This window comes from Homalodisca vitripennis, chromosome 2 (genome assembly GCF_021130785.1).
Source record: "Homalodisca vitripennis isolate AUS2020 chromosome 2, UT_GWSS_2.1, whole genome shotgun sequence".
NCBI lineage: Eukaryota > Metazoa > Arthropoda > Insecta > Hemiptera > Cicadellidae > Homalodisca > Homalodisca vitripennis.
Window position 1 is genome coordinate 19,568,313 of NC_060208.1, and position 26,537 is coordinate 19,594,849.

Sequence of the window (26,537 nt, forward strand, 5' to 3'; positions counted from 1 at the left end):
ATTCATGTATACTCAGGGCAGATTAGCAGCTCCGCGTAGTCAGCCCCCACCTCCACCAGCCAGGCGGTGATCAGTTTTTTGTATAAACTAAGTGAAACCTGCAGATCCCTTACATGGGCAGGTATTGTTCTGTAGAGAAACCTCTATAACCTCTATAGATTATATTTCTCAAAAAACATTTCTCAAATCATTGCAAAATTAAACTTTACAGAGGCAATGTGCATTGTTTTAGGGTGTTTATTGTTCCTACATTGTTTAATTTACACAAATATGTAACGATGGCAAATATCCGAAATACTTTTCCTTTAAAACCATCCATCGTCTATAACAATTCAAACTAAGGATTCTAATGTTTCTATACAACTCAAACCTAATACTGATGGCTAATAAGACCGTAATAAGACCGATTTTTCGGACAATTTTACTGGGCCCGGGCTCTCGGGGGCCCAGAGCCCCGCCACACTTCTATTTGAAGGGATAGCGTCGACGGAAGAGATAGCTCAATCTAATAACTGTAACGCTATTATGGGCTAAATTTATAATATCATTCATTACCGTTTGGAAGAAACTGTGTCTTACTTTTAAAATAATAAGTTTACTTTTGATTTCGCAATCTCGATCGTGTTTAATTATGTCGTGCATTCAAGCGGAAAAGTCAATAATAGTTCATGCGATGAAATAATAAATACCTCGACACCGGTCAGACGAAAGATCAAAAGACTAATTAACTTGAGAATAAAAATAAAATTAAAAAGCATGTCTATTAAAGGTTTCTATAACACTTAGTCTCTAAAAGTAATTTCAATCAGACAACTACTAGACTAATAATTATACATTTGTTGAGTTTATTAAATTAATTAAAACCATGCTTAAAATGGTCCGATTAATAAGATTTTCCCGTACTTATTTTTAGCAACATCTATTGAATCTTACTATCGTAACAGCGTGACCTCGAACTTAATATAAATTTGTATAAAGTATCGAACTAAATACCATAAACATTTGTTACTCAATCCGGATACTGAATGAACTTTAAGGTGCTCAATAAGAAACGGGTTTGCTGTTCAAACTCAAGAATTCTCCTCATAGACTTTTAATGTTTGAATAATTTAATTTATTTCTGAGATCAATGTGTCCAAAAAATGAGTCCATGATGACCCTGTTGGAGAAATTAAGGTTCCGATGGCAACACTGTTGGAGAATTCTAGGTTCCGATAGCAACAACGTTGGAGAACCCAATGTTCCGATGCAAACCCTGTTGGAGAATTCAAGGTTCCGATGCAAACCCTGTTGGAGTACCCAAACTTCCGATGGCAACCCTATTGGAGAATCTAAGCTTCTTATTACAGTCCTGTTGGAGCCTTCAAGTTTGCGAGACTGAAACAGTGAAACGGGATGGTGTAAGGAGAAGACTGCTCACTCACATCACTGTCTCACACATATTCAATAACTCCTTACCGTTTATATTGTGAATATGTGGTGGTGCCGCAGAGTCGGAGAGTGGGTTATAAGGAATTATTTTAATTCGCTGTCTTGTTTTGCAGATATTGAGAATAATATAAGAATATAAGTATAAGGAATTTTGGTAACTATACAGTCATTTTACATTGAACCAAATCTAATCAGGTACATAATTTAACAGTAAATGTGAGTGCAATAAGTTTGGTTTACAATTCAGATGCATACGACGAGTTGAATTGAAATAAATTACATTAGATTAATTTTGTTAATCAAACATATTCGTTTTCAAGCACGTTGTGTGTAAGTCGATGAAACCAAAACGCTCACACTAGCTGACTTTTGGCATTCAGAGAAAGTGCTCATGGTAACATTCATGTCCCTGCTTTTACGTATTGCTTCAGGCTCCCCACTGGTGATTCAATGATTTGAAAATGTCTTAAATGTATCCAAGAACGGCGATACTTTCTAATGTTACAATTAAATTAATTAATATGATTTTGACGACGAATGTATATATTAATTTAATACAATGCCTGGGTTTGGTGATTTTTATCTTAGAAAAATCTCCATAAGAGAGATTTACTTATGAAAAAACTACTACACTTTGATGAAGGATAACAATTTGATATTTTGAATTTGCAAGCAACGTGATAACAATGGAGTGTGATAGCACGTTGTTTTTATAAAAATGATAAAAAATTTAAAGTTAAAAATAATGAAAATATGTATATCTTTTTTTTAATTTGTCAAAAATTAATCTTGTTATTCAGTGTTTTTAATTCAAAACTGTCTTTAACAAAATTATCTATTGGAAGACAAATATATAACGTTACTGTTTGTGTTTTTAATTCATTAAATTAATAAAGGGTTTGAGCCATGTATTTAAAATTTATCTTTGTGTTTATATAATTTATATAACTTAATTTAGTATGATTTTGAGAAAATACCCTAACCGAAGTAATAGTTACCACGTACTCGTTGATAATTTTTGTATGAAGAGCACAAATATTCAGACAAAATTGAAAATTTGGATTTTTTTAATGTCAGGTGAATCAATGTAAGTCCCATACAGTTTTTTATAGCGAATTACCTCTTTAGTTTGGAACACTAATAATTAAGTTAAAATTCAGATGTTTAGTGAGGTATAAACATATGCTCGAACCAGCATTTGAACTCGAATTTCAGTTCAGAACTTCAGCATGAGCTTAGATGCTAAAAATGCATCTATGAGGAAAAATTAAACATGTATTGAGACATTAGAGCGTTCCTTGAGATGTGATTCATTTTCTTAGAGGTTTACATTTCATTGTTCCAGTTATAATGATAGTTACAGTATTATAGTAATACTAGTAAATAATGCATAAGTATGAGAAAAGCAACAATCATCACAACCGCGAGGAGACGTGGGACTGCCGACTGGAGAGGCTGAGGGCTGCTGATGGCTCCGATCAGCTGATAGGCTACAATCAGCTGATAGCTCCAATCAGCTGTGACAGTTCTCGCCTCCACAGCCGATCTGCTAACTACAGTTAGGTGTGTTGTAACGGTATGGGTGAAACTGTTGTTGTAGCTCTAGCTGGATTGCTGGCATTAGCTGAAATGTATGTTACTTATCGGTTGGGAGTTCCGATGGCCGAGCAGTCTTAGACGTGCTGGACTTTGGATGTAAGCTAGAGATAAGCAGGTTCAGGAGAGATATGTATGTCCTGGTGTATCACTTTTTCTCACTACTATTACATCTCCTTATCGAGTGTGAGAATGTTCTCTCACAGACCAATGGGCTTTGTGGAAGAGTAGATTAAGGCTTAAAGGGGATCAGCCTGCCCTTAAAAAGACAGATTTCACTACATTATCTTGTCTTATAATGTAGTGTATAGTGTATAATATCTGATAACGTAGTGAAATCTAAAAAAATAGTCAAAGTACTCTTGTAGAAAATTTAACCAAATTTAAGTGATTGTAAACTTAACGTTTGTATCACTTACCAGTTTGTACGACAGATACGTTTTAATTTTTTAGCATTTTTCCAGCTCAATAATTCTTAAGTAGGTGGTCTGTAAATAATTAAACTTCTTATTTCAATCTTAATATTTAAAAGTATTAATATTCCTATAATAGCAATAACTACGTACCTTCAAGCAGTTCAAACTGTAGTCATACACTACTATAGTTTCGACTTTCTCGAAGTCACCTTCTGGTGTCGGTGTCAATAAATATTAAAAACAAAGATTACCCATGGAGTCGTCGTAATATTTATTAGATAGTAGTAGTGTATTTGTCAACCCGCAGTTTAAGAGCTGTATAATATGAAAATTAATAATACTACTCGTCTGTCTTACATGTTAATAGGTTCTAAACTTTCCAAAATTACTTATGTACACTTTAGCAATTAGTGAGAAAATTTCAATTCCATTAATGGTTGAAGCCATGATCGATTACAATGATGTACGTAATCTGTACCACATTAACTTTTAACGTAAACAAATTAAGATGTTTCGTACTTAATTTACAATTAAAATTATGGGCAGAACCTCCTTACTTATCCTTTAATTTGAGTTATTTCACCAAAATTTAAATTTTTTGTTCAACACACTGAATGAGAAGATGCATAATTCATTTTCTTAATGAAATTCATAAACACAGACATAATGAAGTCCCCGTTCCTCAAGGAGACAACCTATTCTCAAAAACAGTACAGGTACGATAATTTCTTGCTTCAGTCTGTAATTGGCCAGCCTGCTTATGCTCCCTTTGATGCTCCCGATCTGCAGACTTTGATCTGTTCCAAAATTAGCCACTCGAGCTCTAGAGGGCTTATTAATTGAACGAAACAAGCTTCCCCGATTGCTCTAATTATCTTTCGGAACATCTTATTTGAGAGCCTTTGTCAGTGAAGTATAATGGCTTTCAGAGTGGCTAATTGCTTTGTAAGTCGTGTTTTTATTAATTTGCAATTTCTAGTGTTCTTTATCCAGTCTTCATTGCCATGTACATATTAATGATGGCTAATCAAAGTAATGCTTTTTTATTTCGTCTTGGTCTTCCCTTTGAGTGATTATTACCGTTTCTTCTGTGCCTCGGCGTTCCTCAAGGAATTGTAATTTCTTCATACTTATTCATTTCGAATTTATAATGAATTTTTTCAATAGTATTATTCATATAAGTCTACATGATTGATAAAAATGTAATCAATCATTGAGTATGCCTCGGGAATGAATTGCACAAAGTTTCATCTAAATAAAAAGATATATTTTTGAATCGAATAATGTGATTCACCTTAAATGACTGATTATAATTATCAGTCAAAACATCTGAATGTTTACTTATTTAGCCAGAAACAGCCATCCATTGCGAAATTTAAAACTTATGTGGCATTGACTATACGTGATACCAATAGAAATCACGCGATCAGCTGATTATTTAAGCAAGAACCCTTTAGTACAATAAGGTCATGCATTAATTAAAACCTGACGTTTGACGAGATGTCAGTCTGCGATAAAACGTAACAAATCTTTGATTAATAATTAAACTTGTTAACTTAAGTTTAATTATTAAAATTTAATTATTAGTCCAACCTTTTTTGTTAACTTAAGTTTGGACTATCCTGAAGTTACATAACGTACTGCACCTAACACATTATGTACAAACTGTATTAAAGTACTAGAATATTTACTAAAAATAAGCATCGCATAGTTACTTAAGTATATGAAGCTTTTATACTTTGTAAATATACAATTTCTTGTAGGTTTGTAAATTTCACAATTTACTACCTAAACTTCCATGAACTATTCAAGAAGAAACGTGCATGACTTTGCAGTGATCAATAGTGATAAAAAAGAAGAATATTTGTACGAGAGTATTTCCATTAACTAATGTCGTAGGCGTAACATTTTTATTAATGTTGTTCAGTTTTATAATTGTTCAGACAAAAGTTTTTATAAATATCACTATACAAATTATAAATAGACTAATCAAATCCGTTTTATAATGCAGGACATTACGAGACAACTTTATATACAATTAATATAAACTTTTGATTCCAAGGTTTCACAGTTTTCCAAAGTCTTGACAGTAAGATATCCTTACTATCTTTACGTAAAATTACTTCATAGACCAGTTACATCACTAGTGTTGTAATGTCGAATTTACCTGACAACATAAGGAATAACTGATACAATCTTCTTATACTGATAAGATCTGCTCACAAGCGTTTTTAACAATAATTCCTGGACTAACTACATCACTGTGTTGTAATGTAAGGCATTACGCGACTGATGTAACAGAGCGGTTTAATGTAATAATGATTAGGGAACATGTTGCACGCTCTTACTGTCATATAAATAATTGGATATAGACCTGTGACAAAAAGAGAGCTCTGCAACGTAAGTGAAAAACTGTGTTTTTGTTTTTCAATTCCGTAAGTTTAAAATTGTTTAAAGCACTTTAAGTAGACATTTTATTATGCAAAACACTAGTTAGGCTCATCACTTTTACTTTGCTAGTAAATGTTTTCCTGTGATGGAATTTATTAGATTTTTTACAGTATACTTCGTTTTATTACCCACTTCCTTTTTCTCCATATCGACTCCGATAATATGCCAATGGCTGCTTTGAAACTTACACCTGCAATAGTACATGGAAAAAATGATCATATGGTTCAAGTTCAAGTTCAAGTTCAAGTTCAAAAAACCTTTATTTATTTAGGAATTTACATGTATTACTACATTTCATATGCCAACATGGCACGTGCGAAATGAAAAAAAAACATATACAAATTTTATACAATTATATTCATCAGAGTCCTTCAGCTGGCTGCGGTTTTACTTTCAGTCTCTAATATATTGTGTACAAGAAAAACATACACTCCCACCCAAACATTCATGTGAATTACAGGACGGTAATATACCCATACCTCTATTAAGTATAATAACTAACAGAACAACATATAAATAAATTACTAACAATAAATAAATAACTAATTAACGTATATAATCCAACATGATAATAGATGACTATAAAGACATAACATAACAATAACATAACAATAATTAAATGAATTTATGATATAATTTTTGTAATAGTCAATAAAATAAATAATTAAATAAATATCCAACAAACATAAGTAACTAATGACCAATACATATCTAAAATCAAAACCTGCCAACAAACTCCAAAAATCCAATAAATAAGCATCAACAATTATACCTCATATCCATTATCAACTATTAATGTATGAACCGCAATTCTTGCAATAAATTTATCTGTCTCTATTGGTATCATCACATCAAACCCAAGCTAACTATAAATTCCAAGGCCTTCATTTTAAATTTAGGTTTCCTCTCATACAATATGTTGTCGCCACACTCAAGTACGAAACGGTTAAACCATCTTATCCCTGAGTAGCAAAACTGTCTACGTCCGATTTCTTTAAGATAATTTGGAGTCTCTATGACCATTCTAGCAGATAATCTAGTGTCACGATTAAACTTTTGTAATTCATAATTTATTAAATGCTTTCTCATATACATTATTGCACTCAATACATATAGCTGAGAAAAAGTCAAAATTTTCTCCTGCTGAAATAAGTGTGACACACTATCAAATTTTCCTATATGGTACACATTCCTCACTGCAAATCGCTGTAACATTATCACCTGCCTCAAAACTGAGTCATAAGTCCCACCATAGTGTATAATACCATACCTTATGGTTCCCTCAAACCAAGACAAATATAGTTTCTTTAAATGGTCAGACTTTAGATACTCTCTCATATGGTATAAAGCATAATTTATTTTTCTGAGCTTTCCTACTAGATATTTTGTGTAGAAATCCCATTTTAAATTTCTATCTATTATAAGCCCTAAGTACTTGACATTATCAACTACCTCAATACCCTCACATAAACATTTATAAAGGCACAAATGTTGATGACAGAAAAAGTTATTTTCATTTTGTAGTTCTCTACATTCTTTATTTCGGTCAAAAAATAATATACATTTTGACTTATTACTATTTATTATTATCTTATTTTGAACTAGCCAAATTGAAATAGATGGTGTCGCCGCTGACGTGCGCGTCGACCGGTGAGCGAGTCCGATGTACCGGTGAGCGAGTCCGATGTACCGGTGAGCGAATCCGATGTAGAGGTGAGCGAGTACGATGTACCGGTGAGCGAATCCGATGTAGAGGTGAGCGAGTACGATGTAGAGGTGAGCGAGTACGATGTACCGGTGAGCGAATCCGATGTAGAGGTGAGCGAATCCGATGTACCGGTGAGCGAATCCGATGTAGAGGTGAGCGAGTACGATGTACCGGTGAGCGAATCCGAGGTAGAGGTGAGCGAGTACGATGTAGAGGTGAGCGAATCCGATGTAGAGGTGAGCGAGTACGATGTAGAGGTGAGCGAGTACGATGTACCGGTGAGCGAATCCGATGTAGAGGTGAGCGAGTACGATGTACCGGTGAGCGAATCCGATGTAGAGGTGAGCGAGTACGATGTAGAGGTGAGCGAGTACGATGTACCGGTGAGCGAATCCGATGTAGAGGTGAGCGAATCCGATGTACCGGTGAGCGAATCCGATGTAGAGGTGAGCGAGTACGATGTACCGGTGAGTGAGTCCGACGTACCGGTGAGCTAGTCCGATGTACAGGTAAGCGAGTCCGATGTACCGGTAAGTGAGTCCGATGTACCGGTAAGTGAGTCCGATGTACTGGTGAGCGAGTACGATGTACCGGTGAGCGAGTACGATGTACCGGTGAGCGAGTACGATGTACCGGTGAGCGAGTACGATGTACCGGTGAGCGAGTACGATGTACCGGTGAGCGAGTCCGATGTACCGGTGAGCGAGTACGTGGTACCGGTGAGCGAGTACGTTGTACCGGTGAGTGAGTCCGAGTACCGGTGAGCGAGTCCGATGTACCGGTGCGAAGCGATGGCGGCAGTGACCCGTCATAATACTAACTGCGGGTTCCGATCTTTATCGCGATTTACCGCGGAGCATGCTAATTATCGCGATTTGCGAGAGACACTCCCTCTCGGATATGCAGCGCTGCCTGCGGCGGTGTTCGGCAGCAATTAAAGCTTCCCGCCTTCGCGGTCAGCCCGACATCGTCTGACAGCGCTGTATCGTCTAGTAAATATATGCCAGCAGTATTTTTGGAACAGCGGAAAATTCAGTATATACAAAACTCTCTACACAAACTTTAGTATATTGTTCCAAGGATCGGGAGGAGCTACACACTAAAGAACCATCTCTTTTCGTTTCGACACATGACGCAGCTATGGCAGGAAGGGTTGATTCAATTGAATTTTGAGTTTAGCTCCAGTTCACCTTCCTTTTATTGCAGCATCTGGCATTTGACGCTGTCTCAGACTTGACTCCTGGAATCCGTCTGAAGAGATCCATAGAAAGTCGATGACGAAAAAGCTCAAGACGAAAAATTTACATCGTTTCGACATGAAACACCTATAAATAGGTGAAGTTGTAGTCTCATTGCCTCATCAGGTACACAATTTGAGTGCACTACGATGTGATAGACACGATCTCTAAGCATGGTGGAGCAACCGAGTTTTTTACACATACCGTAGCTATGGTAGGAAGGGTTGATTCAATTGCATTTTTAGTTTGGCTCCAGTTTACCTTCCTTTTATTGCAGCATCTGGTATCTAGCGCTGTCTCAGAGTTGATACCTGGAATCTGCACTTTTGTTCCAGGAAAGATGCTCTTCGTTTATCGCCTGTCTCTATCTATGTGTTTTATGTGGTTTTCGAAAACCAGTAGAGGAAAGGAACTCAAGTTTGGCACAGTTATTTTTCTTGCAGTCTCAAATTAATATAATATGTATGTCATATTATCAAGACTCATTTCAAGGGACGGATGGTTAAGGTTTCAAACCTTTATACCATAAAAGTTAATACGATTGTCACATTTTCTAAAGAATAATAAAAGCTGCTAAAGCTAATTAGAAGCGTTTTGACACCTAACAAAATTAAAATTGATCAATAAATAATGCAATTATTATTAATATGTATACAATTGCATTATAAGCTTATATATACAGTAGATTATTATAAGAACTAACCGTCATCTTAAAACGTGATATGGTAATATAATAAAAATTGATATAATTTAATATTGCAAGAAATAAAATTGATTGTACCAAACATAAGTTTTACATCTTTATCGAATAATGAAATGAAATATAATCTAAAAAACAAATACAGACAGTAAACGAGAGGAGAGATCATTGGTTACATTTAGTTTTTTATAGCCCATCTCAGTCCATGGAACAATATCCTGGAGTTTATGTTAAGAGTTTTGTTACACCGTAATTTATGTTGAATTTAATATGTGAAATTTTTCACTAGTTTTTTTTTTAAAGGGAAATATTTTAAAGCAGTAGGATTTTTGCCGACAATTATCATCGCTACTTGAAAAGTAAAACAGTAACACTACGTTTAGAGATCTGTAATCTGATATCTTCTTCACTTTAACCTAGTTTGTAGTCTATGGGTTCGTTACCCACCTGAGGAAGAGATCAGATTGCAGATCTTGAAACGTACTGTTATTATGTTTCACTTAACCGAAGGCAAATGCCCTGAAAACCCCTGTTATCATCCCAGTATTACAGTTTAATACACTTATTAAACATTTTTTAATAGCTTACAAATTTTCATGTAATACCAGCAATTTTTATACTGAGTGTCTTAAAAGTCTCATCTAACTTTCTAATGAATATAAATGAAGTGATTTACTTTTTAGAACGTTTATATGACCAACTGACGAGTTTTTTCATGTTTGAAAATTTTTGACTCCCCCAAATGGGGTATTTTGGAGGTTAATCAACATTTTAAAATAGAAATCCCTTGCAAGTGACACGTCACTTTCAATGTATTATGTAAAGAAAATAATGGCGCAAACTAGATGTCTCTAATATTACTCTATCAAATTTGGTGGCCAATTAAAGTTCAGAGAACAATCACTCACTGGTTATTCTGAGAACTTATGACACGAAATCATAAAACAAGTCTTTATAAGAATCAACAAACACGACATCAATGGTTAACATAGCATTTACTAGATTTTGTTTCGTCAGACCGAAGTCCATTAGGAAGTTCTGTGAACACCAATAGCTGTATTTGCCATGTTTTTACAAGTTAGTATGTGAGACATATTTGGTCCACTTTGATACCTGTAATTTCCTAGGGGCTCCTATTTAAAATTTTCGAATTATCCCCAAAATACCCCATTTTGAAGGGGGGGGAGAGTAAAATAAAATGTCAAACTCTTCGGTTAGTCATATAAACATCCCCAAAGTAAATAACTCCATCTCTAATTATTAATAGGACAATTTAATAGAGGGGGGAGGAAGACTTTTAAGACACTCGGTTTTTTTATCTGGTTTTTGATTGTACAGTATTGCAATGTTCACAAATTTACTTTGAAAAAATTAGTTCTCGTGCAATAATGGAGTTAGCGGAGTTTGAAGATGGATGGTAGGTCTAGATGAGCGAAACGCCTAGGAAAGGTTGTCCAGCAATGTCCTGGGGCATCTCAGGTTACATTTATAGTGAGTAAACTGTCTACAGAGAACCCATAATGTTTAAGCTTTAGATTTCAGCGATTAGGTAAGTACTAATCTACCTTATAGAATCTATGAGGATACATTAATTGAAACAAATACAGCACGTGGAGATCTCTCCTGAATAAAAATCTTAAAACTTCTTGTCCAAATCACTTATTGCATCTTACGTAATAAACCTGACAGGGAAAAATGGCAGATGGCATTACTTCATGTAGAAGTAGGAAACGCTGGAAGTTTCATGCAAAAACTTCGAGACACCTCCACTTCATATCATCTTAAGGCGAAAAAAAACAACCAGGTGAATTGATCACTTCCCTTTTTGGAGGCCGTTAGAAATGGCTCACTCTAAACTCTCTGAGAGACGACTTCCAGAGACGACGAAGCCCAGGTGTCGGCTGCCACGTACAGTCCAGCTGTGATGCAATCAGTTGGTTGGAAGTATGGGAGGAAGTAGGTCTAACTCGCCGGGTGCTGGCTGGCCATGTAAATGTGGTGTAAACAGAAGTAATCATCTGTTGGCAACACTGGAGGTCCGTTGCCCGGCTGCATGACAAGTACTAGAATACACCTGTCTCTGTCTCATTACTAAAGTGATTTCCTGGTCACCCTGCATCCAGGAAACATCAAGTACAACTTTATGGTAATAGATATTCTCTTCTGTCACGTATGCTGTATACACATATTTGTTCAGTCTTTTTGAAATAATCCTTGCTACTTAGGACTTCTCAATGAATTCACTCTGGAAGCATTCTTTCAAATATACTTTCACAAAACAATTTAAAAAATTCATCATTAATTTAAGATCCATAAAAAGGATAACTCAATATCACATTTCTTATGTACCCTTAAACGCCACCTACATTGTTAAAACTTACAAGATTTGAAGAGCAAACAACCAAAACAAAATGCGCAGATGAATCCATCAATTGATATTAAATACGTTTCAATTTAAAGATTTAAAATATTTACCTTATTTGAAAGGAACACTAATAATTCCAAAAAGAAGAAACCCCCAATCATCCAGATATTAATCAGGCTAGTCTTGATGATATCCATAAAATGTTTATGGACAAACCGTTCCTTACACAATATTGTAGATGTGAATAGTTTTTAATCCACGTAGAAATCGGCCATGGCTTGGAATGAAATAATGAAAAACCATCATCCATGAAATGGCTAATTTATCATATTAAAATTAACTTACTAACTTTTCTAAATTAAAATTCGAAGTCAAAGAATCTCTTATTTTACCAGGCGAAGTTAGAGTTTTAGCCCTAACACTTATTCTGGGGACCAACGGCTTAAATATGACTTCCGAACCACCACCAAAGGCCGGGCAGGCGGACTTTTTACAAGGACAAAAGTGGTTCAGCGAACACCCATTTAAGCAGCAGCCACGCTGACGTTGCTTGATTCGGTTATCTTGCGGTAACCACCGTACCCGCTACACTGTGGCATTGGCAAATATTAAGAAAAGTAATAGCGCCCAATACCGAACCCTGGGTTATAATGACATTTACAGGTAGTCATCATAAATACCTATTTTATAATATCCTAGCTAAATGGTAATGTACATATTGGCAAGTACAAGTAAATACCTGGACATTTGTATTAAATTACAATTTTTACGAAATTCTTACAACAGTCGTTTGTGGCAACTTCTGTCGTATAATATGACATATTATGGGATAAATTACATTTCATTATATCATTATTACTTACTTTACACAAATGTAATAGTACTAGTATTTTGGTAATAGTGTAATGTCGAGTATCCAAAAGATTATGACATACATTTGTATTAGTATTGTTGCTTGACTAAATTCCTTTCTCTTTGTAACTTGTATTAAGACTTATACATATATATATATATATATATATATATATATATATATATATATATATATATATATATATAAACGTGTTTGCATGTCGAAAAAATGTTTATAGCTATGATTCACCTAAGTAGGCTTACTACTATTCGAGTTTAAAATAATTTGCTTTAAAAATATATTGTAGCTATAATGCAAGCTTTTATCACTAGTATATTGGATGATAATTACGTAAATGTGGTTTTGAGTATGTATTTTACTTATTTTGTTAAATATAATCTAATTAGTATTCTTTTGTGAAGTAAACAGTAGAAAGTAACAAAATTCTCTACGCAATAACGATATGTGACTATTATTTCATTAAATTTAAAATGACTTATTCTAGATTTCGTTTACAGTTATCACTAGAATGAAGGTTTTGAAAGAAGTGTTGTCACCATCTTTCTGGGCTCGTTACAGAGTCCCAGTTGTGTTGACCACGATTCAAGCCCGGACAATCGCTTTTTGCACATTGTTAGCTGCGTAGCGAGAGAGGCTTTGAGTTCTGCAAGGACGAACATTATCGTATCTGCGGATGTCATTGTGACCGTTCATGTATCGCTTTTATCAATGTAATTGTCAGGGTGTGGGGTCTACTACCGGCCTGATGTCAGGGTAGGGCCAACAAAAGACAAAAACCGGACAAAAAGGTCGGCGGTCGGTCAGGGGCGACTGGCTCGGTCGCTCGTTGATTAATTGAATTTCACAGCGGCTTCACCAGACCAGAACCTAACTGCTTTAGTTTCCCCAAACAAACCTTTTCAATTAAACCCACTGTTTATGACAAATTACCCGACGACGACAGATGTCCACCAGGAGTTGAGGTGATCTTGGCAATTATCGCCCAATAGCTTCTCCTCGGTATAAGGCCTGCTTCCTGTTTCCTGGAGAAAATGAATGGGGGTAAGGATAATTGGAGGCTGGTGAAAATAATGATTCTAATGGCATTTGACTAACCTGTTGCCAAAGTTTTTCATTATTATTAGTAATACCATGCCTTTGCTCCCTTTGAAATTTGAAAAATGAAAAGGCAATGCTTTTTTGCAATGTCTTTTTCTTCGATATGTCAAGATAATATTTCTTATATAAGTGTCCATTGTTGCCGATAAATATAACTGATTTGTACGCACTTTAATTGTTACAGGGAAATCAATTAATCAGAATGGGAGAACTGTAAAAGGAATCGATTAAAGAGCAAAACATGAATTTTCTAATAATTGGCCATTGATTGTAAAACGCCAAGTTGAACAATTGCCCTAATGCAAGTCGCAGTTGAGCACTGACTCTCCAGATATATGGCGCTTTGAATGTCTACAAAGGAACGTTTCGAATCAAGATGAGTTTTTGACGACTCGAACACGGTTCTGTCAACTGGTGTCAAATTAGTGATACGTTAAAAGCCTCAAAAGTTTTAAGGCAAATTGATTAGATTTTGCTCTGTTCTATGGCAGGGGAGTGACTTGATATTCGGGGGCCAATTGTTCCTCAATATATACAGGGTGTCAATTAAGTCTGGAACCTCTTTTTTAATTTTTAAACCACAATATAAAAAATACCAAATTTCACACGTGCTTACTGGTGATAGTAACGCACATATCTGCCCAATTACCGACCAGATAATCCCTTTGGGGTACGGTCCACAAGGAGTCAGACAAAATTCTTAAATAGCTGCATAGGTCAAGTTTGGTCTTATCCAATTAAAGGTCTTACTTAGCAGAGTACAATGCCGCAAACCGGACATAAAAAGGTGGATTCATTCAGTAGTTATAGCTATTTGAATTTTAAAACAATTGAACAATGTAAATTATTAAGTATTACAAGTAAACACCAATTTTTAAGTACCTGTGATCAAAGTAAGTGTTCAAAATGTTCCCCTACGATCGTCTGGCAATGTCCTAGGCGGTTGTAAAAGCCATCCATTGCATTTTGAAGGTAGTCACGAGGAATATCTTGAGCTTCTTGGACTATGAGATTTCTTAGGTGCGCCAAATCTCGAGGCTTAGTACGATAAACTTTATCTTTTAGGTATCCCCAAAGAAAAAAAACCCAGCAGAGATAAATCAGGGGAACGAGCAGGCCACTCTACTTCACCACGTCTTCCAATCCATCTGTGAAGGAATATTGTATCCAAGTATTCTCTAACAAGGAGAGCAAAGTGTGGTGGCGCGCCATCTTGTTGGAAATAAATTCTTTGAAATTGTTGACCAAGAGCAGCTTGTAGTGCAGGAATTATCTCATTTTGGAGCATTGCTAGATACGAGTCACCATTTAAATTACCATTGATAAATAATGGGCCCATAATTTGATTTTCTATAATACCTGCCCAAACGTTAAGTTTCTGTAGATGCTGTGTATGACTCAATCTGCCACTTTCACATTCTAACAGTAGTTGTGTTATTGGTAATAATTATTGGTTCCTGGCTTCGATTACTACATTGTCAGATGATGGGAGGGGAAACTTGGCCTATGCTGCTATTTAAGAATTTTGTCTGACTCCTTGTGGACCGTCTCCCAAAGGGATTATCCGGTCGGTAATTGGGTAGATATGTGCGTTACTATCACCACTAAGCACGTGTGAACTTTGGTATTTCTTTCTATTATGGTTCAAAAATTAAAAAAGAGGTTCCAGACTTAATTGACACTCTGTATAATTAGATAGTTCCTATAGTACTGTAATTTAGAACAGTATATAAGATTATATAAAATATAGTAATATGACGTCTACACTCAAGCGGGGCATGCAGGTGATGTTCGATTTATTTTATATCAATATAGACTTGAAAGATAATTTGCATATTTTCAGGCAAATCTATGTATGATTAGAAACATCTAACAGGAACTAACTATACAGGGTACCAGAAAGTCCATGAAAATATGATCAAAGATTTGAGTCTAAAATTTGGGATTCTCAAGTGGGGTTTCGAAAAAACAAATATGAGGGAATTTTACTTCGAATAGGATTGATCTCTTCGTAAATAAAATAAGTTAGCATTTCACCATTTTTGATAAAGAACCTGCTGAATGTATGTTTTGTTATTGGAGCGCATTTCTTGACTTCTGCAGACTTCTATAAAGTTTTTGTATCACTCTAAACTTTATGGTTTTGCGTTTTGAACAAGATATACTATTGTAAAAGAAATAAAATTTGTAAAAATCGGAAAAAATCTATTCAAATGTGGCATACCGTTTAGTAAATATATTATGAATCACAGTGTTAATCTGTCCTGTAAGATTAAATTTAGGTACTTCCTCTTGGTCGGTTTCTAACACTATCCTAAAAGTTTTCCTTGTGCTTAATTAAAACAAGCGTTTCTGCTTTGATGAAATCCAAAAATTCTGAAATGACTGTGAAATTCAACATTTGAAATCTTTAAGGAGGCACTGGGTACTTTATTAGGTTGAAATTTTGAAACGCGAATCAACTAGTCCTGGACAGGTATTGCACCCCTTCATCAAAGTCGTTAATTTTACCTCAATTCTGAGGCTGATAAAAAGATTAGGCTTGCCATCCATAAAAAGTAAAAAAAGTACAATTGCAATTTTTTAAACAAAACGCAGACTTTAGTGTTCACGTCACTCAGAAAATGAAACTTTTCACACATTTGTTTCATGGCTTGTAAGAACGGCCAAACCCAAAAATTCGAGCCAAATCTTTCTTTTTCAATATTGTTGAACGATTGGCTGCTCTGTTACATTTCTTTGATACATTATCAATAAAATGAGTAATATAGCTTTAGCTGTCCAAATTTGGAAAAATCTTGCTTACAAATATAATATAGCAAAAGTACAAAACTTAGCAAATGAACTCCACATGTGTATAAGAATAATTGAGGAGATAATAACACACCTTGGAGTCCTCGAGTAAGGCTGTCCGTGTGGCAGATGTGTAATAGACCATAAATATGTTTATAGTTAGCTTAACCCAAGTCGTTATTGAGCAACAGGGTTTGAGCAGTTAAGCTCACCCCACCATGACCCGGTTTGTGGTAAACGCAGAATATTGTCGTCTTCTGATTGCAGAAAATTAGAATGTACTGACCATGTGGCTCTTTTATTGCAGTATTATGCTTGGGTACGCTGCAAAATAAATAGGCCGACTCTAAAAGGAAACTTCCATGAGGCAGGCGTTCCAGTCCCGTGATTGATATTGCGTGGCCTTTCTTTGAGACGAGCTTTATTGCTTGTTATGAATTGCTATCTGCAAGTCTGTAGTTTGCAAGGTTTTATGGTAAACCAGTCTGGTCTTTAGAGCTGGCTTTCGGAAGTACAGGTCTCAAGTTCCATAATGATTAAAGCCAAACAGCTTTAACCCTACTTCAAACAACATTAACAATTCATAATTAGGATTTCACTGTTCCGAATCAAAATTTGATCAGAGTTAAACATATATAACCCTCCTATTCGTGAGAGGAGTGCAACGCAATGAAAAATAATAATAAATAGGACTATCATAAATCGGAGCCAAATGTCTAGAAGCCTATTTTCATCATTAGGATTTCGTAACAGGTTCGTTCACGGCCCATTCTGATCTGATATAAGAAACTTAAATTTTTTCCGATGGGAAGTTCTTAACGTGAAATTTTAGTAATTATTTTGATGAGAGACAAACAGTTTTAAGATGACTCTTGATAAACGTTTTGATATGAGACGTTATAACAAAAAGTTTCTAGTATTTGATAAAGAACAAATTGTATTGCTTATTATTCATCGAGGAGTACTTACTAACAGAAACCTCTCAATGTTGTTTTATTACAAGGACCAAACAACTTAAGGACTACTTTTATTTAATAACGTAACGTTCTCAGAATTAAGCTTGTTTCGATCATGATCAAAGGCGAATTCCTTTGAATCTACCCTTTAAAGGTATAGAACCTTGTAATATGAACTTCAATTATATGTATTTCCAAGCTTAATGACTATAAGAGTAAAAATAGCTTTAGAAACAATATCCCTCTTAGAAAATCAAAACTCTGATTTTATAATGTGAAACCCTGTCGCATGTGGCAGAGGTTCTCTGGGCAAACATTTAGCAAAGTCTTATTAGAAGCAATAACATTCAGATCACGAACTAGCTTATGAAGCTAAGCAAATGCTTTTTGATGCACGTCATTTCTCTTATTACTTGTCACAACTAATTCAGGAAGCACTTATACAAATTAGAATTCACTGTTGAAGATCATAGGTGTAGACTACTTTATGAGTCGGAGAAGACTATTTTGGATTGTGAGAGGCTTGAGGATAGGAGAAGAATGGTATTTGAAACTTCACATTCAGATGTCGAATTCGACTTCAGTATTGGGCAGAATCTCTTGGATTCGTTGAAGGCATGTGGCGTAGGTAGGTCCTACTAGAGGAACCTTGTGGTAAGTCTAGGTTTACGCTTTGGGAAGTAGGAGTCTTGTTGGGACAAGAACTTCACAACGTGATTTTGATGAAATCCATTTGTAAAACACGCTTTGAGTCTATGCTTGTGCACATAAACCTTCCAAGTCACTTTCTAATCATATATTAGTGAAAACTTAAATTGGTTATGGCTTATTTTAGTATGTCCGGTACTAAACATTTTCACCATTTTAATCGGTAGTGAAGGTTCCATATTAATCTTTCGCGAAAGATGCTTAGAGATAGAAGAATAAAAGTACCCAATGTGTTGTCCAGTGTACGTTTATTGGAGCATTATTTAGGAGTTAAGCTATCCATACAGCATATGTGAATTAATTTTATGGCTTCGAAGTTGATAGTATAACAGAACGATTTTCCAAATATGAGCCTATGTCAAGGATGTTTCTATCTTTGATTATGGAGAGTAGTACTTGCGAGTTCTCCAGGAGTACCCAAACCCATCATCTTGCACATTTTGGGTACAAGGGCAGACCGGCTACATACAAAAACAACACTTTGCATTCACAAGAACTGTTCTAATTTTGAAAGTTCCGAACCAGTACGCCTGAGCTTTGCGTCCTGATCACTTATTTCTTAAGTACAATGGTGAACCGAAGGGTTGACCTTTGAAGGAGTTTTCGGGAGTGAAGAGAAAGAGGATTGGCGTCTCTGAAATAATGCAATTCGTGAATCTCCAGAGGTTGGAACGGTTCTGGTGAAGCCATGATTTTTCCTGTCCCGTGAAATATTGTCTCTTCCAGAGAACCATCCATCTTCCAGTGTTCCAGGCTCTCCAGGATCCAGTCGGACCGTGAGAATCCTCAGTCAATTAAACAATTAACCTCCCCTTCTCGGCGTGGCGCGGCGTGCATCCTCTCTGTCCGCTCGGCGGCCGTTTCCCAGAATTATTATATTTTACAGATAATTTGGAGCGAGAAACAACCGTGAAGGGAAGGAGTTAGCCGTTGTAAACAAAGTGCCGGAAGTTGGAGACAAGACAAAGACTCGTAGTTCCGTTTTTACCGCCAAAATGGCCCGATCGAAGCGTCAGACCAGGTGTCCGCTGCGTCGTACTGGGCACTCAGACACCGTTGTGCCTGGCCAAATTTGGGACTGTTTTATTTGATAAATTGACACATCCCTTGGAATATACCAAAAACAGATTTACTTCAATCTAAAAATTTTATAAATAATTTTTTGAATGCCACGAATTATAAAGGGATGAATATTCTAACACAACTTGTTGAGAGTATAAGAAACAAAAATCAACTACTGCAATAAAAATAATAAGAAAAGGATTTCTGGAATATTATTGATTTTGTTCCGTGAATTAGTCAGCAATGTTTCAAACAGAAATATGAAGGCTAAACCTATGATATGCGATATTCTCAGAACAATATCTTGTTCGTAAACAAAATCTGTGATTTGAGCTTGTAAATAATAATAAGATATTTATTTGCTCAAACGAGCATTAGAAAAGTTACATAACAATTACAATAGTACAAACTTAAATTAATCTAAATGCCAAGTCTGACTTGCACAATGCAGCTGAATATACTAATGTAACATGATATAAAATACATAAAAAAGCTTGAAGGGGAAACAAAGGTAAACCTCTAAGGCCAAGCCTGTGTGGAGGGGCAATTAATTTTTTTATAATTTGAAATAGGCTTAAACAGGAACACACTTTTTACCGAAACAAAAACTTTATAGAAACAAAACAAAAAACTCCAAACATCGAACAAGTATATTTAAATTTATATTGAATTACTCATTATTTCGTTTGTCATTAACAAAGAGCCACTAGGCCTACATACAAACTGTCATAAAACAATGAATACAATCAGAATTAAAAAAAAAACAAAATATAAGTAAGAATACATTGCAAGCAAGGCTTAAATATTTAAATTCACATTTATTTACTAATTAATCATTCAATAAATCTTCTGCACTGCCCTTAGAAAATAAGAAACTTCTAACTAGTTTACAAAAAATATAAACATTTTTACAGCATCTGATTTTAAAAGGAACTTTATTGAATAGATAAGGTGCTAAGTAATTAAAAGACTTTTTTAAAGCAGTACTTATTGGTCTAGGTACATTAACGTTTTCGGCATTTTCTTGGTTTACATTTATATTCATTATTGTAATTGGCAGCCCCGACTTTAAAAGAAATAACTCTTAATGCCTTGTAGACGTTCAAGTGTCTGAGTGGAAGAATATAGATACATAGCCTACTAACCAGTACTTATGGTACTACTAGTATATTTGGTATATATTGGTTTCTGTACAGTTCTCTGTATATTATATGGAATTAATCATGGTAATATATTATAGAAAGATAATAAAAATTCAACATATCAAATAAACTATGTTAAGAGATTTTTTAAAATAACTTAAAACTTAATTTTATACTAACAATACTTTTTGTACAACAATAGTTTAGGTATCTCTAATGTCTAAAACGATGTACATAGTTAATTTTGAGCTTCTTCGTCACCGACGTTTTAAATCCCTTCTTATAACTCCAGATTTCAGGAGTCAAGTCTGTGACAATGTCAGATTCCAGACGCTGCACTAAGAGGAAGGTCAGCTGGAGGTGGACACAACATACACATTCAAACAACTCATCTTTTCCACCAGCTAAGTTATGTCAATAAGTTATGGTCATTAATATACAAAAATCATTATAGTAATTTAAGTTTTTTTTAAATGGAAACGCATAGTTTAATATTTAATAAAGATAAAGTGTTAAAGTGGGTTCTACTAAAATATTTGCATGCACAGGGTATTTGGAGATATTTGTTGAACAAAGCTTGGAAACTTTATCATGAGCTTTTGCCTAAACAAAAATGTTTCTTTTACTATTCTTCGTAATCACCGTCATCTAATTGCCCCACCCCCCCCCCCCCCCACCCCCCCCCCCCCCCACCCCCCCCCCCCCCCACCCCCCCCCCCCCCCACCCCCCCCCCCCCCCACCCCCCCCCCCCCCCAAATCAAATTCAATTCCTTATATGGAACACATTATTCAATTTAGTTCATTTATTGAGATCTAGAAAAAAATTGGTTCGCCTTGTTGTCACGAAGTATTAAAATAAGAAGTGGTTATTTTTGTTATGCTTTCAGTCTATAAAATGTGAAATAAAATTAAAAATATTGGTGAAATTAATCAAAACGTCTGATCATGATGTTTGAATCACATAATTGCAATTTTTACACGTAACAGTTGATTGCCATTGAAACTCTCTTTAATTTCATATTTCACACATTTAGATACCAAAATGGGATTTTTTGCAGCTTTAGAGATCAAGTGGGGCGTATGCCAGAGGGATTTTTGATATAAGAATAGGCCTACATTCACCCGTGGGCATAAGAAAGTTCATATATAATTTCAGTACAATCGGTTGAATAAATTTTGTGCGGTGAAGGCAAAACAAGCCAAACCAGGGAACTTTCGCATTTTATAATATTATTTAGGATACTTCACAGTGGCTTTGTTCTTATTATAACTGTATCTAGTAAGATTTTGGCAAGAATACCAACATAAACAAAAACATTAGGAGTAAATGTTTTATAATGATAAATATATTGTTATATTTGCATCGCGATCATGACTTGTACTGTTTGGGGACTAATTGCCTTTAATGCTATAAGCAATATGGGTCCCTATGAGTTCCCTGATTACAAGCATTCTATAATACCCCAGAGTAGATGGACATTTTACATAAAGTTATTGCCCAGAAGAGTACAGGAAGATAGATACAACTAGAACCTCTCTATAGACCAGTAAAGGCACACAAATAAGCAAGAGAAACCTAGATCTGGGAGGTAGACAATACCATCCAAAAGTATTAAGCCCTTGAAGGTAAAAGAGCAACCGTATGCCCAGAGAAGCTATAAGCCAATAGCCACCACCTGCTACGTTTCTTTAGCAAGTTTATCCTAGAACACAAAACCTTTCAGAAGTCAATTTATCTAAAAGGATAAAATTCCTTAAAAACTTTGCGGTCACGGAAGGCTGAATAAGACTAGAAGTGTAATCACGTTTTCGGACAGTTGCTACAAAGAGTTTAGGGATGTTTACAGCACTGGATGGTGTGGAAAGGTCAGCTGAACAGTATAACTGAAAGTGTTCTGGCTTCCTTAAGCTGCAAGGAAAACTCAAAAACCAGATGGTTTCAGAGCTTGTGTGCTTCCAAAATTGCTTCCACTTGAACTTCTAATAACGGAGGCTCCTTTATACAAATATTTTGGAGAAGACCAGATCCATATCAGGGTAGTTTCTGTTTGTACATAGTAACAATGATCAAAAACTCTGCTATACTGATAAAATTTTTTACTAGTTGTTATAAAATAATCACTTTTCGTAGGAAAATATTATTAAAACTCGCACTGTTGGGAGGAACATTTTTTTCTTCGTCCAATCATAAAATCTGGGAAAGCCCAGAGGAGAGTATCTCAAAACCCTTACTTCGTGCCAAGAAAGTGTTTCATTGCATAAGGGAATATGTTCCAGTCGGCACTCCTGAACGTTCGGGAAAAAGCAAAGGTCCACGAAAAGGGAAGCGGGAATCAACAAGTCGCCGTTGTTTAACCCCTTTGAATTAACCCTTATTAAATTGAGTGACCCAACCGCAGAGGAATTCCCAGTCAAATTTAAACTTTCATATTTGGCGGGAAGAGAGGTAGCTTATTTAGCCACAATTAAGGGTTCGGTCTTCGCATTCCGTGCGGGTATTATGCAATAGCGCGGGGGTTTGATGAAGTGCTAATAAACCCCCCCCCCCTCCACCTCCGCCAACCCCGCGTAGGCTCATTTCCAGCGCTAATTGTTCTACACAAGTGGCCCCCATAACTTTATTGCCGACAGCTTTTCTTGAAACATTCCTTGCCGTCTTTGCAGCGACCTTTACCACCGCCCTCCGGGCTACTTTTGCTGTTAATTTCATTAAAGTTCCCTGCCTACTCAGGCAATTGTGGGAAGTAGCTGCGGTTAGATAGGGAGCCCAAATCGAGGCATTTCATTTTCAGTGATAATTTATCTACCGGAAAGTACAAATTTTCTATTTTATTCCCCCAAAAAGAAAAAATTCCAATTGTCAAGGGTTGACAAAGCTGTCCTGGTCTGGTGAAACAAAAAGTAGTGGAGAAATAACTCTTTAATTTCATTTGGATGTGTTTAGTATCATCTGATCATTTGGATGCAAAATTAAATAATAGTCCTAATTTTACTTTCATGACTAACATTTCTTTTAAATCGATTCAAAATGCTATTGAATATACTCATCCCCAGATTCAGTTGTATTACAATTTCATGTCAACCCTTATCACTCATTATAATATTTTTTCATATGAGTTATTGCTTGAAAAACAACCACAAATTGCATTTTAAAATGTAATTTTATATTATTAAAAAACAATTTGTCCATTACTATAACTAACAGAAAATTGATTAATATAATATATAGTTCCTCTCATTTTTTACAAAATTTACTTTTGGTTAGTGATAGTAGGGATTGTATCCTAAAACGGCACTAGTCAAGAATATATGTTATGTTGAGATAATGTCATTGAAGCTTTAGGACGTCTGTCGAAAATTTAATGAACTACGTAAATACTATAAAAATATGTACATAGAATCCTCAATTTATCGCCCTAATAAAACACATATGTAAATATGTAGAGGTCATATGATCGGAGTAATTCGGCTACTGGAGAATCGGATTTGGAAAATTATCTCAGTGTTCTCTTGTCCTTAGTAACCCCAAAACGGTGTTGTGAAGCGAAAAATAAAAGTCGTCATGTCACCCTTGAAATGAAAAGGGAATATGATTCTCGGGTGTAAACATTGAATTTCAGTACAAAGAGAAACTTTCCTTTAACTTCTTTTTAATGAGACTTCTATTTCACTAACAGTCTAACTGTTCCTTCACTGTGCAACAAGTAGAACTTCGTGCCCAAAATGGCTTTCTTTCAAATTTCAGCCATGAAAATAACTAAAGCCTTATTTGGAACCCACCGAGTTGAAAAATCAGTGTTACAATTACAGGCTCAAGTTATTTAAATAGGTTTCCATTCTTCTCATTTATCCAAGAAATATTTCTCTGTTACTGGCTTACAGTAGCCAGATAAAGGTACTCTAAATTCTTGATCACTTACCAATAAAACAGGAAGTAAACAAGCAAATAGAGAAATTTTTACTTCCTTAATTTTTCTCCTTATACATCATTATAAATCTACAAAAGAAAAACAAGCCATAACACTTACAACACAGGCTGAAGAGAATCGGATTTTAGTTTTACTTTCCCAGATCTTGTTCCTAATCAGTTTACGCGAATCTTTACAAAACCAATGGACGATAAGGAATGTTATATATGCCGCCTATATTGTGGTATTATTGTAATCCTTCATAACCCTATTTTAGCCACGGGGACGTACTCCATCTAATGGATTCAGTAAAGGATCTACAAATTTCTAGATATGAAAATTGTGGAGTTGAATTATTCGGGTCATTAAAGATTTGAATTAAAACAACTATTGCCGTTTTTTTATTATATACCATAATGAGGGATATGCGATTGATTTAAACCCCATCCTAAAGCAAAATAATTAATGACTGTATTCTGTTTGTACTTTGGATGATAAGTAGAGGAGATGCAACATTGTATTCGATATATCGCTACATATCTTTGGTTGAGGATTAATTTGTTTATATCACTTTGATAAAAAAAACAAAAGAAGGCTCTAAACTGGAGCGCCTTGTGGCACAAACCTTAATTTGTAACTGTGCCTTCACGAATGTACTCTACTAACATATATACCGTAAATTCCCTTTTCCAAACAGGGTTTAAGACGTGATCCATTGAATACGATCAGAGATGATATAAATGTTGGAAGCTTCTAAAAAAGAAATTCTTAAGGGATCTTATCAAACATTCGATTAATGACAAACCTTTTTCAGGCAACTTATTATTAGAAAATGTTGGGACTACGAGCTGTACTGCCGTACTTTAGAGTGCGTTTCTTTGTTTCATGTTTCAATCTAAAAATACTGTACGTCTTTTACTGTACTTAGATATGCAGAGGTCTCTACTGCAACTGTTGAATACTCGTTGATCAACACTAGAAAATAGGAAAACTTAGTAGGTTTAAGTTAACCAAACAAGTTTCGAGTCATGAGTTTGTTGTAGAAACAGCCGTTCATCAAATTCAAACCATGAAAATTATGTGCATATTTTATTCTTAGTTCAATTTTTTGACTAGTTTTTACCACAATTGATCGCAAAGTGGATATAGCTTTAAGTACCGTAAAGAGAGAGTGTGGTCTGGTGCCCAACAAACACTAAGAGTGGGTTAGGTGAAATAAGTGGTCTAAAACTCGAGCGAAGGTTTTAGAAACAAGGATTGACAGAAAAGCTAAAGCAAACAAACAGATTCCTCTAAAGTTATAGGGCCTCCTAGGGCCTAGCAACGGAAGTCACTAAACCCAAGATGTGGGCGGTAGGAGTTGATATGATCAGCCCTAACGAGCCCTCTGACGGTCACCTCGACCCCCGCCGACTTCCATTAGAATTCAAACTCTTACAAAGGGCTAGGTTTTACCATCAGATTTTCATTAGCGACCCGATAGGAGGCGCTCGGTGACAATATCACTATTAAATATTTATCATCTTATGTGTTCTTCTAGGAGGTGCGAGGTTCTCCTTCCCACGGACTATTCTCCGGGAATGATTAATATCTTCTAATGTGGGAGTCGTCACAGGCTTTTACTTTTTATCGGTAGCTAAATGAATGTTTTTGGACAGCACACATTCACTCTGGAAGCTCAGTGTTGTGTGGTAACTCACCCAACCACCGTAAAGGCTATTTGCCTGGAAAAGGGCGTTGTTGTTTTTGGTACGTTTTACATTCTAAACCGAAACAAGACCCTAACTACCCTGTTATCAATAAATCGTTATTGAGTTTTTTTATGCATGTCAACAGGTAAGAGCAATCAGGTGTCTTTTGATAAACCTCTTTACCACAATCTGGAATAAATTAACTACACAAATATTTTTGAACTACTTACAAATGCCAAGGCATTTCAAATGCCCTAAGTAAGTATTGACAAGAGATAAATTGTCTTCTACGAAATAAATTGTGTCTTAAATAATAAAGCTGTGACTCTTCATGGACTTAAATCAGTAGCAAGATCCAATACGACGAGTCATTCCTTACTTATAATTCCTGTAAGGCCT